The following is a 15,018-nucleotide window of genomic DNA, read 5'->3' as shown; positions in this document are numbered from 1 at the left end:
CTCCCCCTCCTCTTCTTTCTTTCTTCCTTCCCTCCCTTTCTTTATTTCCTTTCTTTCTATGATTCCCCTCCCCTTTTTCTCTGATGTTTTCTATTGGAGCCGCTGTTGTTTATATATTGTAACTCCTGGCTAGTCCTCTAATTTTCTTCTCTTTTCCATCCCCCTCTTTTCCTTTGCCCTCTTTCTTCAACTTTGCTTCCTCTCCTACTGAAGTTTTCATTTCCACTGTGATGTTTTTCATTCCCAAGAACAGTTGCTTTTGTTCTCTGAATGTTCTTTTTCCTAACCACCTCTCTTTGCCTGATGGTTGCAATATCTGCTTTTGTATCTCTTGGGACGTTAATTGAAGCGTTTTTTGAGTTTTCTTCTCAAATCAACGTTGCTTCTTCTAAGTGGCCTTTTTTCGTTTGTTCATCCAGGCCTCTATCTTTCATGTCGTGGCTTTCCTCATGTGTCTGGAGACCTCTGTTTCTGTCCTCAAGGGGACAAACAAAACAAAACAACTAATTGGGGGCTCTGTGTAGGTGAGCAGAAATTGTCTCGAGATGACCAATATCAGTATCTTTATGTTTTTCTTCTTGGGCTGGTCAGATTGCTTCCTATCTTGAGGGCCAATGCCTGGCCCCAGGGATCCTGGAGAGAGCGCTGAGCTCAGGCTCCAGGGCACACACGCTTGCTAATGCTCTCGCTTCAGAAGGAGACTCCCTCCCTCAACCACCCGGTGGTCCTCCGACGGAAGCCTCCTGTTTGATCTTCTCCAGAGGATGAACTTGCTGTCTTGTTCCACAAAGTACAGGCGATCAGCTGGCTGTGCAGAGCTGGGAGGGAGTCTGAGAATCTGTGTCTTGTACAGAGTTTCAACTATTTATTTTAACCCCATTTCCCCCTTTATTTCCAAAGATAACTGACTAGTTCCACCCTTTCCTGAGCCTTTGGAGAGTTTTACCATTTAATCACATTGCTTCTTGCTTTTCCCCACTGTTGGCCTAGAACTCAGTTTTCTCAATCCCAACACTGCTGGGCTCTCAGTGGGCTGCAAGGAGGACCAGACAGAGTCCCCAACTTCACAGAACATGCCCTCTCATTGGGAGGCAGATCTAGGCTCAGATCATGACAATACAAGGTAGAGTTAAAACTGTTACTTGGAAGGGGCTAATTAGTGTTAATATGATAAGGGAGGACAGTTAGATCAGCAACTGTTGGACAGTTGGATTGTGGATCAGGTGATGCTGGTGGGAGATGGGGGTTGATGGGAAAGGTTCATGTCCTGGCTTCCCTCTGGGGCAGGCAGTGGGCTCCCAGAAGGAAGAGTGGGACACCTCAGAGAACAGAGTACCAGAGTTGGATAGTGTGTGTGTGTGTGTGTGTGTGTATTGGGGGGAGTGTGTTGGAGAAAATGATGAAATGGAGGGAGTGACAATAGTGAAAACAAACTTTCCTACTGCACAGTTTTGCCCAGGGCCAGCCCTGGGCCTGTGAGCCATCTGGCAGGACCTGCAATTTCGCTCACATTAAATTGTCTACTTTCCCTTCCCTTCCCTCAGCTTCCTTACTACCACCCATGGGTGTGTGCATGCTGGAACGGTGCAATTTAAAAAATTAGTACATTCCCACTGACCCCACCCCATGCTGCCTTCCTGGTGGCCTTGTGATTTCACGGGTGACGTGTTTGGCAGGCTCCTGGAAGCCCACACACTGCTGAGAGATGGAGGGCCCTTAGGGCTGGAAACCCACAAAGGTTAAAAATACCCTTTCTTCTTCCTCCCCAACCTCAAGTAGTCTCAGCAAGTGTTCTGTTGAGCATCGAGTGTGTTTCAGGTCTTAGCCTGGTGCTGGAAGGTAAGGCTGGGGGAGAGGGGGCTGCAGTAAGTATGACCAAGGTCTGATCCCCATCCTCAAAGCTTTCCAGACCTTTCTTACCCTCCAAGAGTCACATGTGTTCATGTATGTAGGGCACTTTCCTGTTTACAAAGCACTTCCCTTGGAACCTCACAATGTCCCTCTAAGGGAGGCTGGGGAGGTTTCACTGATCCCATTTTACAGGAAACCAAGCCATATAGCCAAGATCATGTCACTGGTAATCAGGAGGCTTGGGAAGGAATCCTGGGTCTTCTAGTTCAAAGTGGAGGTTATGATGTCTCAGAAAGGAGGAAATGTTCAGATGCCAGTCTGAATGGCGGTCCATGGCCCACCATGCCAGTCTTTTGGAAAACTTCGAGTATTTCCTTCCTCTCACACTTGGCTTTGGGTATCTCTTAAAGAAAGGAATTAAATAGGTGAAGAAATGAGAGACACAAATAAGGGATTGTGAGCACTAGGAAAATAACCGTGTGCTTGCCTCTATCTGTTTCTGACTTTGCACCTCTCAACATTTTTCCACACCCAGTATTTCATGAGAGTCCTACAACCTGGGAGATAATAGCCAACATTTATTGAGCGTGTAGGTTGTGGGAGTCACTAGCCTGCACACCTTCACTCATGTTACTTCATTTCATCCTCAACAACTCTATGAGAGGTATTTCATTTTCCCAGTTTCACAGTTGAGGAAACAGATGCTGAGCCATTTGCCCAAGGTCCCCACAGCTAGTAAGTCAGGGAATCAGGATTTGCTACTCAGGTGATCTGCCCATAAGGCCCACGCTTGCCAGGCCAGAGTAATTGGCAAGGGAGAGAGCGCTTGAGTGTGGAGAGGTGAAGGGACTTGCTCGAGGCCCCACAGCAAGTTCCAGAACTGGGGTTTCCCTGGTCTTTGTGTGCCTCGCTTCTTCCCTGTTCTTCCCATCACATCAAGCCCAGGAGGAGAGAGTGCAGTGTGTCTGCAGGAGGCAGGTTCCAACTTCACACAATGGGGCAGGGGCTGAGGGGATCATATAGGCTTCCTTGATTAAAGGCTGTCTTTTTCCCCACTTACTATCACAGTGAGTCCATCCCAATAGATATAGCCAGCAGAACGGTGTATGTGCACGTGCAAGAGTGTTGATGGCAGTATCTTTGTAATAGCCCCGGATGACTATCCACAGCAGGCAGGTAAGTGCATGGTGGTCTACACACGCGATAGGGAATGACGCAGCACAAATTGTGAACTGTAGCTCCGTGCGGCATCGTGGGTGAGTCTCACATGTGTGATGTGGAGCAGTAGAAGTCAGACCCGAAAGAATGGATATTGAATGAGTGCATTTATAGAAAGTTCAAGGCCAGTAAAATTATCTATGGTGTTAGAAGTCAGGATAGGGGCTAGGAGAAGGGGATGTGCAGGGAAGGAAGGAGCAAAAGAGGGGCTTCTGGGGTACTGATAGTACTTTTTTTTCTTTTTTAAAAAAATATGTTTTTATTGATTTTTAGAAAGAGAGGAAGAGAGAGGTATAGAGGGATAGAAACATTGATGAAAGAGAAACATCATGGATCGGCTGCCTCCTGCACACACCCTACTGGGGATTGAGCCTTGAACACAGACATGTGCCCTGACAAGGAATCGAACCTGTGATCTCTTGGTTCATGGGTCGGTGCTCAACCACTGGGCCATACTGGCCAGGCAGTACTTTATTTCTTGGCTTGAGTGGTCGATATACAGGTGCTCACTGTGTGATAATTTATGGACCTGTATATGCATAATTTGTGCATTTTAGATGTACTATAATCCACAATATAATTTTTTTAAAAAATTCACTCAGCAATTTCAGAAAGGCAGTATGTCAACGAAAGCAATAATGTCATCATCTTAGTCTGGGTTTCTCTAGGAGCAGACGCCTAGAGACAAAGCTTTCAGTGCAGCATCTAACTGGGAGATGTTTCCAGGAAACACTGCGAGGGGAGTGGCAGTGAGACGGGCAGAGAAGGAAGACAATAAAGGATGTGTTATGGGACAAGTTGCCCCTGATGGCTAATGAGGTCCAGTCTCACCAGGGAACTGTGACAGACAGAATCAACATGCTCAGGTTCCCCTGAGGCTCAAATAGAATGGAGGACTTACCTTCAACTCTAGGCCACTAGCACTACTCCTGAGATGTTACTTCCTTGGCACTCAGGCTAAGAGAAAGCCCTCAGGTGGAAAGTCACATGATTGCAGGGGGGCTTCATGAATGTGGAGTGGAATACTGAGTGTCCAGAGCATGTGGGTGGGTCACTGACAGCTTCTGTGCAAGAATCTAACTTTAATGTGTCCCAAGCAAGCTAGGTATCAGAAGTAGAGTGATCTGAGTGGGTTTTAGGATAAGAGGAGCCCAAAAGGCAACCTCCTTGGTTCATTACCAAAATCCCCAGGGGAATGAGTGCCTGGTTGGCTGATCTTGAGTATTTCCTTTTAGAATGACTCAATTAAAAAAATCCACCAAATTGTCACAAAACTAGCACAGTCCCTAGAGTTCAAGGTATCTGCGCTTTAAAGATGCCACAGTGTGGCAGGAATTGTCACCCTAGATTGGGCCACACTGTCCTATGTTCACACTTCACTTGTTCAACAAACATTCATTGAGACCTGGAATGTGTTTGGCACATGCCAAGTGTGCGGGATTCAGAGGAGACTAAAGCAGTGTCTGCCTTGATGCGGTTCACGTCTAGAAGGGGAGGCAGAAGAAGAGGCCTCCACAACCCACCAGGCATTCTTTCACTCCACAGGTGCCTGTCAAGCTTACTGTGCACCACACTGTTCGGGACACTTGACCATACATCAGTGAACAAAACAGGTGAAGGAAACCTGTGCTGTGGCCTTCACTCAAGTGGAGGAGACAGACCATAAAAATAAATGTCATAAATGAGAAATTTATAGAGTGTGTTAGAAGTAGATAAATCCTCTGAGAATCGAGTGGGGTGGTGAGCTGGACGTGGAGGGGCTGTGCTTTTCAACGGAATGGTCAGATCGGGCCTCATTGAGATGGCTCCTCCTGGTGAAACCAGCTGCAGCTGAGTCCTTCTCTTGAGATGTAATTTGGGGGAAAACCGACTTTAAGTGTCTAACGCAATTTCACTCATGGAAAGTGAACCCAGGAGGAAGCTTTGGAGGACCATGAGCTGGCTTTGGACACTTTGTGTTTGAGATACTTGTGGGCCTCCAAGTGTAATGTCTGGAGGCATCTGGATATCTGGGTCCAGAAAGCAACCTGGGCGGGAGAGGCAGGCTGGGTGATGTCAGGGCACTTGTCTCTCTGATCAAGTCAGTCAGGGAGAGTGTTCAGAGTGAGGAAGCCTCGGGAAGAGGGTGGAGCACTGAGGAACATTCAAGGTCATGCAGATGGAAATGGAGTGTGCAGAAGGGAAGGCCCTGGGGACAGCCTGAGAGGGAGGGACCAGAGAGGTAGGGGGAGTGTGTGGAGTCCTGGAAGTGGACAGACAGAGGGGCTCAAGGAGGAGGGAGATGTCAGAGCACTAAACCCAGCAGGGGCTGAGCAGGCTGGGAGCCTGGCTTCCTGGTGTGGGACTCAGAAGTCCCTGGTGCCATCAGTGGGAACTGTCTCATGGAGCAGTGAGGCAGAGCCAGAAGGCAGCCAGCTGAGAAGTAGCTGGGAGGTGAGGAGGAGTTGGCAAGTGGAGAGCAGCCCTTTGGGGAAACTTGACTGTGACCATGGAGGGGAAAGGTGCAGAAGGGAAGATTGGAGGGTGAGAAAGATTCTTGCATGTTCATATCCTGAGAAAGCCACCATGGGGTGGGTGGGGTGGAGTGCAGAACATTCAAAAGTGAGCGTGAATGACGATGGGGAGCATTTTTAAGGAAGAAGACATGGAAATAGTGTTTAATGAGGTTGAAGAGAGAGAGGAGACACATCAGTGACTTTTTAACTTTTCAGATCCTGTTGCCTGCAGCTAGGACCATCGCTTGCCACTACAACAATGCCATGAGGTAGACAGGATTAGGTCTCTGTTTTCCAGATGGGAAACTAGAGCATAGAGAGGCTCTATGCTTGGCCCAAAGTCACACAGGGGGATGCCCAGGATTTCTGATTCCTCAATCTGGGCACCGCCCACCAGATCCCCCACCTTCTGAATTCCTTCGTGCACTTTCCCAAATGCACCTGGGACCATGCAGATGCTGACCAGTCTCCACAGTGCCTTGAAAATGAACACTTGAGGCAGCAAGTGACTTCAGGAGGTGGCACCTGCATTTTTCCAGATTGACAGTCTCAGTCTGAGAACCATGGGGGATGAGCTGGTGAGAGGAGGAGGCCTGATTTCTGTAGTTTTCTATGGCAAGAAGGTTTTTCCCTGGAGCTGGCACACCTCACCAGTAATCGTTCATTCATTCATCAAGTGTTTATTGAGTGCCTCCTTCCTGCCAAACATGTCACCTAATGGTTCTCTTTTGCTCTGGTGACTTCAAATACCTTCCATGTGCCTATGGCTCATAAACCTATTTCTTTCTCTCAGACTTCTTTCCTGGGTTCCTGACCTAGTTTCCCAATGTTTTCTGGATGTCTCCACAATAATCTCAAAATAAATATGTCCCAAAGTAAACTCATTATTTCCCCTCACTTTTTCATTCCTCCTTCAAACTAACCAATCCTCCTTTATTTCTGGGCTAAAAATGGGGGGTAGTGTCTTCTTAAAACCCTCCTCCTCCATCCACATGTTATCAGTCACTAAAACCTCCTGAGTCCATACCAAACCATTTCTGAAAGTATCCCCTTCTATCTCCACTGCTGACCTTATTACACATGCAGAGTTGGGTCCAGTGCAAAATGTAGGGCCCCAGATGGGGGTGAGGTGGAGTCAGTCTCCCTTCTCATGGGCCTCCTCCCCAACCCACAGGTGGATGGGAACCCCTAAGGGACTGCACTAAAGAGAAGCTGGATACTTGCATTGGGGATAGACAGGAGGCTGCCGATTCACCCCCAATGTGCCATGGCACTGCTAATCCAGGGAAGTGATGGGCCTTATCCCTGAGACACTAAGGGGCATGCACTCAGTCAAACCTAGCCCTCCCTGAGTTTGCCTTGGCATCCACTGGGAGTGGAGGACAATGTAGAATATGACCCCCCGCCAATGTTATGAGGTCAAGTGATGGGGGAGAGAGGGGTGCTAGGGGCACAGTGGGTGTAGCTGAGAACCCATCCTGGGAGGCAATGGGCAGTGGGCCTGCGCAGGGAAGAGGCTCCAAGCCCTCCTACATGCTCCATTGTCCCAGACTCTACTCACAAAACACAGATTCAAAGACAAAAGGATCAAACATGTTAAGATGGTGCCCTCAGAGCATTAAACCCCACTCACGGGGCCCTCCTGAGTGTGGGACTCTGGGTGACTACCCTGGTCACTTACCCACGAAAGCCCCCTGCACAGGTGTCCTGGCCCCTCGCTCCCCTCATCCTCACTGACACAGCCACAGTCACAGTTCACTTAGTTCCTTGTCCTTGCCGAACTACTTGGAGCAATTAGACCACCAGAAGTTAACGAGGGGTGGGACCACTCTCAAGCGGCATTTGCAAATGGATGAGGGGTGTGATGCTGTCACAAGGACTGGAGGAGTGCTTATGGCATTCAGGGTCCAGAGACAAGAGATGCTAAGTATTCCATGATGCTTGCAACAGTCCTGAGCTAGATGACAATAGTGTCCCCGACAGAAACACTGCCCTGATGTTGCTGTGCTCTACAGTGCACATTATTCCTTCCTCCAGGACACCTGTTCCAAGCCCCTTGCCTCATGTGACTGCTTCTCTATTCATCCCAAAGCCTTGTCTGGTCTAGTCCCTGGAAGCAGAGCCCTGGCTCCTCTGTGTCTACCTTCCTTGGAGTCCCTGCTTCATTGCACTGCAGTCCCTGACTCTTGCCATCTCTTTCCCAGCCGAAATCTCTTGGACAGCTTCAGTCTGGAGGGAAGAGCCTGGGATTGGGAGCCAGCCATTCCTGGCTCTAGGACTGTCCTTGCCACCCATGAGCTATGAGGACCTGGTAGTCATTTCTCCTCTCAGCCTTCCAGCTGTAAAGGTCTATTCCCCCAATTCTGCCATCATCAGATAGCCCTCAAGTGCTTCTCTGAAAACAGCCTTTCAAGCGGCCCCATAACCTTGATGGATGATGCCAAGCCCTAGCCCTCAGTCCCTCTGTCTTCCCTGTCCAGCCCTGAACTGAAGACCGAAGTCACTTCCCTTCCTCCAGCGCACCTCCCCTCGGAGAAGGGGGGCAGGGAGAGATGAGGGCACAGGCTGGCATTCCTACCTCATTCTTTCCAAATGGTGGTAACAGATTTTACCATTTTTACTATTATTAAGTGTACAGTTCAGTGGCGTTGAGTATATTCACGACATTGTACAACTATTACCACTCTCTAGTTCCAGAACTTAGTCATTGTCCCAAACAGAAGCTCTGTACCCATTAGACAGTAACCCCCCCTTGTTTCCTCCCTCGGCCCCCACAACCACCTTCCTACGTCCTGTCTGTGTGTTTCCTTTCTAGAAATCTTGTCTAAGTGGAGTCATGCAGCATTTCTCCTTTTGTGCCTGACTTATTCACTTAGCATAATGTCTTCCAGGCCCATCCACGCTGCAGCGTGTGTCAGAGCTCCCCTCGGTTTAAGGGCCTGACAGTGCATTGTCGGTGTGGCCACACTGTGGTCACCCATGCCTGTGTCGATGGGCCCGTGGGTTGCCCACCTGTTCTTTTAAAGGCAAGTGTCTCTGGATAACCCGCTGAATCCAGGGGCGTGGACAGAAGACTAAGTATCAGGTATCCAGGTGAAGAGTCTCTCAGGAGCCTTCAGAAGCCAGAGGGAAACAGGGGAACCGAGGGCCTGGTTGGGGGGGGGGGGCTCCAGGACAAAGGGCCATGGCCTCGGGCTGCAGGAGGAGGGCTGGGTGGGTCCAGATGGGGTGAGCGAAGTGAGCACAGAGCAAGGCAGAGGCTGTGGGCCCCGCTCCCAGCTGAAGGAAGGAGATGAAATTACTCAAGGGAAGTAAGTGGGGAGGCGGGACAGTGACCCTCTTGCTCTTGGTGAAGAAAAGGAAGGGAAGAGGGAGGGAGGGCAAGGAAGGGAGAGAAGGTGGCAGGAGTGAACGTGTAACCAGGGAACAGGGCTGAGAGGACACTGATGGGAGGCGAGGGCAGGACCAGTCACAGACTGTGCAGGACACAGTGGAAAACAAAAATACAGGTAAAATGCAGTTAGAGGCTGAGATACAAAGCCTTTTCCTCTCCTCTGTGATCTCTCTCGATGTATTTTTTAAAAATTTGCTATTTAATTTCATTACAAGTAAAAATTTAAACATTGAAATTATTAGCATGAGTTTTGCCATTTATCTTTATATTGTGCCAGTTATGTATATTAGTGCCATTTTAGCTATTTTTAAGAGTATAGTTTAGTGGCATTAAGTACATTCACATTGTTCTACAACCATTCCCACCATCACTATGAACTCTTTTTGTCTTGAAGAAATAAAAGTCTGTAGCCATGAGAGTGGCAGTTGCTGCTCCACTTTCTGTCTCTGTGAATTTGCCAACTCTGGCTACCTCTTTCATCCACCAACGGACACCTAGGTTATTTTCACCTTTTGGCTATTTGTGAATAAGCAAAGTCAGTTTTAAATGCAAATGTAAAAGCAATGAACTCATATGTGGGATCACCAAAATGACATAATTCATATTTTCTAACTCATACATTCATGTGTATTTTATTCTTACCACAATAGAGGAAACTGGATAAAATGAACTCAACTATATTTCACTTGCTGAGCACACCTACCTCCACCTTCAGTTTACTGACAGGTAAGTGAGGAAGGACTTAAAGGAAAAGGAAGTTGGGTTGCCTTGTCTTTTCCTTGCTTTTTATATCATCATTTTTAGCATAAGTGGTTGGCTAACACAGGGAATTAACATAAGTTAAAAAAAAAAAAAGATGAGACAGGGTTCCTGAGTCATTTGTGTTTCTTAAAAGTGCCATTGTCATCTTTCTGTATTTAAAGCAACTTTTGATTTGAATGGAGAGTAGCCCCCCAGGCTGTCAGTATCTGCTCACTCAGTCGTGCGGACATGGAAGGTGAGCACAGGATTCCTGCAGGCCCATGATGCGTGGGAGCTCAGCCAGACACAAAGAGAGGACAAGGTGAGAGTGTCAGGGAGCAGCAGAGTAGCCCACACTATATGCAAACGGGGTGGCAAAGAGCAGAGGACAGGTATTCAGCATATTTCCTCTCTCATGACCATCAGTTTGTAGCCAGCATGCAGGCAGAAGCACTTCCACAGTGGGCCTAAAATCCATGGCTTTTAGGCCCATTCACTGTGAAAGAGCCCCACAAACCTCTATGAACCCTGAGTCGATCAGGGCTTTGTACCTGAGCCCAAGAATGCTCAGGAAGAGGCCAAGGCATCCTTAAGAATGGGTAGAGTTATAGTGAACATTTTCTGTTTTTAAAAAGTGTATGTAATATATTTTAGAAAGTTTTCTTTCTGTGTATAATAATATGTATGCATTTTAAGTTCTGATGGCTGGAGGGTTAAGCTTTAAATTTCTAGAAAACCTGCTCTGTGGCATACCACATAAATAAGACTCTATTGTAGCTTTGACGGCCTATGGAAAATATTTAAGCTCTAGATAATTGCAGAGATAAGTACTTGGAGAGCATGGGCTGTGTCTCCTGTTTCTTGTGCACAACTGGTGATAGTTGGTTAAGATATTTCTCAGATGGTAGGTAAATTCTTGTTGGAGGGCTGTGTATGGCTTGGGGAGGAATTTGAAATACAGTGAACCTGGTGGGTGGCCTTACTAATCCTACCTACATGTAGAATTGGTTTTCTTTAAAAGCTCATGGAAATGTAAACTAGATATCAAAAGATTATGAAGCATGCTTTGCTCTGTGTTCTTCCAAAGATGATCCATAATAAATTTTTATTAAATGTTAACTCTAAAAATTATTGTTGAATGAATGAATGAAAAAGGTGAAGTGGAGAGAGGAGATAGCAACTGTCATCAACCAGGGTTTCAGTTTCCTCACCTTCAACACAAGTATTTTAAACTGTATGGTGCATTCCAAGTTGAAGTTCTATGGTTCAGTTAATATAAATGCAATTAAAATTATCCTGTTTGATAAGAGGAAATTAAGTACATTTATGTAATGTGGCAGTACACTTACCACCAGGTATTAAACCAACTGTGTTGACAAAATGAAAGAGTAAATGGCATGGCAGGTAGAGGGTCAGAAGACATATTCACTCATTTAACCAAGAATTACTAAATGCCTATGTGTGCCAACATGCTAGTCACAGTGTGGGTTAAAGTAGGAGTTACTATCCCTAACTCAAGTTATTAATTTGGAGACAAGTTGGAGACACAAGAATGAAACTATTATCAGAGATAATGTCATCAAGAATTAGATTACTGGAGAAACTATGAGTGCCCAGAGAAGAAGTGGTCTCCCTATGGGCCAAAGCAGATGTTGACGTTGCAGAATCCCCACTTGCCTATAGCCAGGGTGGGTGCATCTGCTTCTCCACTCTATGGGAAGACTTATGGAGTCTTTTAACAAATCATTCATTCAACAAAGTATTTCTTGAGCACCTACTAAGTGCCAGGCACTGTGCAAGGTACTGGAGATACAAAGATAAGCCAATGGTGTCCTTTCGTCATAGGGTGATGGGGGCAGTCAAGGTAATGGAGGGCAGTGCAGTGTGGCATTCTGGGCAAGCAGGCACAGCTGCATGGTGCCTGGCAGGGGCCCGCTGCAGCTGCCTTCCTAACTAGTGGTGGTAAGCTTCCCATTGTGTCCTAATATGGCCTCAGCATCCTTCTAGATGCAGCAACCAGACAATCTCTACCCATCAATCAGACCTGGCACAAAAGATGGGAGCTATTTGCTTCCCAGCAACAAGAGCTATAATAATACTGCACCCATTTGCTGCGGGAGCACAGAGAAACAGTTGGCTGGCACTTTTTGGTGGAATTTGGGTAAGAAGTCACAGAGTGGATACAAATCAAATGGACCTCAGAGGATTAAGTAGGTTAGAAACTGCCAGCTTCCTGTTCACTTCCTGCGCTACATGACTTTTTTTGGGGTAATTGTAGACCCTATTTAGGGTCCCTCAGATCAGGACCCAGATGGGAGTAGCAAAGTCCTGAAAGGGATGAAGCCTTGAGGTGGGTAGTGAGGCCGAGCCAACCTGTTGGATGAAGTCCAGGTTGGCCCAGCCCTGGGTTTTCTTTGGCAGAAGAATGTCCAGCCTCTTTATGTAGCTGGTGCCAAGCAGGCCAGGCGCAGTGAGCTCATGGTGTTCCCTGAGTCCTGGAGCTGGAGACTGGGGATGGAGGGGAGTGGAGCCCTGGAGATAGCTCTAACGGCTTCAGGCTTGCAGCAGGCAGGGCACTGGACCAATGGAGACAGGAAATCTTCTGGGTTTTCAGACGTTGTGTCATATGATTGTTTATTTGGGAAAAGGAAGCCATGCAGGGAGCATTGGTGCCCCATCACCACCTTCTGAGAGAAACCCAGCTGGTGCATGTGCTGGCCTCCTCACACACATGCTGGTGGAGCGCGCGCACACACACACACACACACACACACACACACACACACACAAAGACACACGTCCCTCATCATCTATTCCACTGCCCCCCACCCTGTGCACGCAGGTGAGGTGAGATTGCCATGTTCAAAGAGCGAAGAGCAGAGCTCCAGAGCCCTGCCACCTGCATTTCTACTTAGCATATGCTGCAAGGGACCCAGCTCTCCTGTGTCTCTTGACCAAGTTATGACTCGCCGAACCTCAGTTTCCCCATCTGTAAAATGAAGGAAGGAAAACTTCTTCAAACTACTACTTGGGAAAATAGATGGAGAGAGCTCTGAAGAACAGCACAGCTCCATTAATACAATGAGTAGTTTTTGTCCTTAGCAAACCCCGCAGGCTTGGAGCTAAGGAGCCACAGCAGACCCCCTCCTGGAGGCTCTGAGTGAGAATCTGTTCCATGTTTCCCTCTCAGCTTCTGTGTTGTCAGTAATCCTTGGTGTTCCTTGACTTATAAATGAATTCTTTCAATCTCTGCCTCCATCTTCACATGGCGTTATCCTCTGAGTGTATCTGTGTCGCCAAACTTCCCTCTTTTATAAGGACACCACTCATTGGATTTAGGGTCCACCCTAATTTAATTTGGCCTTATCTTACCTTGATTATATCTGTAAAATTTCTACTTCCAAATAAGGCCTCATTCAGAGGTTTCAGTTGGACATGAATGTAAGGGGACACTATTCAAGCCAGTAGGCAGGGATGTGGTCAGCAATGACAGAGACCACATTCTAGGAGTGCAGTGATGACGGCTTAGAGAGTTTAAGAGAAGGCATGGGTGGCAAATGTATTGTTTTATGTTTATGCTATATCACTCCACATGGTCAATTTAATATGGCCTGAAAATGAATGATTGCTCACATTTTCCTGCATACCCTGGGTAAGACTTAGATTTAAGGGACGTCCCCATCAACAAAGCACAGTAATAACTTTTCAGAGGCATTGTTCATGAACTTTGGGATGGATGATGCAACATCATGAGTCAATGGTATGAAGGAACTTCAGAGGTAACAGGAGCTATATTGTTTCAATACAAATAGGTTCTGAAGAGCCATGATATTGTGACTTATAAGATAATAGGTCTTCATCCACAGTTCCTGGCTCACTGCTCCCCAAACCCTTGGAATTTCCTAAGTGTTGACAGAGAGAAGGTATCTTTTTTGTTATGTTAATAAAGTAACTTTTAGACCCCACCCAAGGATGGAGGTGGGTTGCCAGGAGAACCTACCCTAAATTAGAGGTTAAGAACTTTCAGTCTCTAGCCCCCACCTCAGGGGGAAGGAAAGGGGCTAAAGACTGAGTTCAATCTCCAACGGCCAATCAATGACTTAGTTTATCATGATTACATAATGAAGCCTCCATAAAAATCCAGGAGGGCCGCAGGCTGGTCATTTTTCAGAGATCTTCCACATTGGAGAACCAGAACATTTCCAGGTGTACCATGCAGGGTCCCAAGCTCCACAAGGACAGAAACTCCTTTGTTTGAGACATAGCTCTGTTTATCTCTTCATATAACTATTGATTCAAATCCTTTCATATATCTTTGTAATAAATTGGTAATCCAGTGAGTAAATGGTTCTTCTTGGGTTCTGTGAGTCATTCAGCAAATTAATCTAACCTGAGGAGGCTGTGGTGGGAACCTCTGATCTATAGCCAGTCCTTTAGAAGCACCGGTAACAGTCTGGGTGTGTGATTGGCAACTGAAGTGGAGTGTGGTCTTGGAGGACTGAACCCTTAACCTGTGGAATCTGATGTTATCCCTGGGTAGATAGTATCAGAATTGAGTTAAATTCTTAGACACCCAGCTGGAGTCCAAGAATTGCTTCTTGGTGTGGGGAAGCCTCCACACACATGCTAGAATTGGGTTTGAGAGGCCTTTTCCCAATGGCATAATGAGTAATAATGGGGCTGCTACCTTTCCTCAAGGTGGGAGATTTACCTAAGAACAGCACATTTGACAATAGTGAACAAGAAAGAAAATGAAAAGATGTTTTTTGGACTTGAACAGGAAGAGATGGTGTCTGGACACTATGGGTACTGTGTGTCCATGGGTACTGATGAAGCAATAAATAAATATGTAAATACCTTTTCTCTACCCATTATTCTATATCTTCATCATTCATACTTCACATGGCCATGGATTTTGTAGTGCATTTTAAAATTAAATTGTTTATGTAGACAGGGACTCAGAGAAGATGTTTACTTGGTGCCCCGCACATTCTGAATTAAAGCAATCCTCTCCTTCCACACAGACTCAGAGGTGGGTGAGGGAATCTCGATTTAATCACATCTTCAGGTAAATGCACAGCTCTGACCCTGCACTTGGCTAACTAAGGGCCTAGTGGGGGTGGAGGATGGGGCAAGGAGACAATATAAACTCAGGGAGTGGGGGATTGCAGGAAAGGAAGTAATACTATGGCATTTTGCAAAATTTGAGGTAACTAGCAAACTGTTTTTCTGATCCTCATAGATTTAGAATGAATCATCTTCGAGAACTGTCCTTGGAAGCTGTGTGGGAGAAGTGTGCATGTGTGCACACTTGATTCA

The sequence above is a fragment of the Miniopterus natalensis genome, chromosome 7, assembly GCF_054644295.1.
Source record: "Miniopterus natalensis isolate mMinNat1 chromosome 7, mMinNat1.hap1, whole genome shotgun sequence".
NCBI classification, from domain to species: Eukaryota; Metazoa; Chordata; class Mammalia; order Chiroptera; family Miniopteridae; genus Miniopterus; species Miniopterus natalensis.
This window is presented reverse-complemented; position numbering follows the sequence as displayed.